The sequence below is a fragment of the Hoplias malabaricus genome, unplaced genomic scaffold, assembly GCF_029633855.1.
Source record: "Hoplias malabaricus isolate fHopMal1 unplaced genomic scaffold, fHopMal1.hap1 scaffold_27, whole genome shotgun sequence".
In the NCBI taxonomy this organism is placed as follows: Eukaryota; Metazoa; Chordata; class Actinopteri; order Characiformes; family Erythrinidae; genus Hoplias; species Hoplias malabaricus.
In genome coordinates this window covers 65001-65846 of record NW_027101186.1, presented here as the reverse complement: position 1 = coordinate 65846, position 846 = coordinate 65001, and the positions used below count along the sequence as shown (strand labels likewise).

Below are 846 nucleotides of genomic sequence, written 5' to 3'. Positions count from 1 at the left end.
AACATTCCCTTATTGGTGCCTCGTCATCTCCCTTTTATCTCCGTCCTCTTCGTATTGCCAGGAACTCCAGTGGGCGGTACAAGGACACTTGTACAAGCGCTTCTATGCTAAGGAATGTCATGTTAAGAAATCTTGGACCCTCGTCAACGTCAGAGAGGATCCCAGGCATGTCGCACCCCTTCTGCATAGGAGGTTATTTCGGGCGGGCCGAGCACAACGTGGGCATGGGCGTTTCCAGTGCGGGGCCGTCAGGATTTCAGAGGGCAGTACGAAATGAAGGTGTCTGAACGATGACAACCGACGTGGAGATGCTGCTCTACCGGAAAACCAGACCCGCCTTGGGTAGGCACCTGCCAGGCTTCATAAAAAGAAGCAGAGGGATCCTACCCCATGCTGCGGGTCAGCTTCCAGGGATGGGTTTTGTTTACCCTTCCCGTACCTATCTTTGGGAGACTTAGGCGGCCAGTCCCCTACGCTGAGACAGTCCGAAAACGGCGGCCGCAGGCACAGCGATGTCCGGGGCTCTGCATCTGAACTCGTGGCCCCACTCCTGTTTGCCAGCGTGCCCCACGAATCGACATTTCCTGGTTCTCCTCTGTCGGGACAGCAGATCCGAAAGGAGTGCTGCTCCGAACAAACGCACCGAGAGCGGCCGCGCCCGACCCGGGGCCCCGAAAAGGGTCTCGGTAGGGCCGACCCACGTGGCGGGGAGTGACGTTTCACCCCCTTTTCCCACGGTGCAGCTACCTGGTTGATCCTGCCAGTAACATATGCTTGTCTCAAAGATTAAGCCATGCAGGTCTAAGTGCACACGGTCGGTACAGTGAAACTGCGAATGGCTCATTA

At 56.7% G+C, this 846-nt stretch overlaps 1 non-coding gene across 1 annotated transcript in view; it reads left to right on the top strand.

The window, feature by feature from the left end:
* The first annotated feature begins 744 nt into the window (after positions 1 to 744).
* Positions 745 to 846, top strand: part of LOC136685273 (18S ribosomal RNA) — a 1840-nt gene continuing 1738 nt past the window's right edge. The window contains exon 1 of the ribosomal RNA XR_010800055.1: positions 745 to 846. This exon is cut by the window's right edge and continues 1738 nt beyond it. This is a non-coding gene — a ribosomal RNA (18S ribosomal RNA).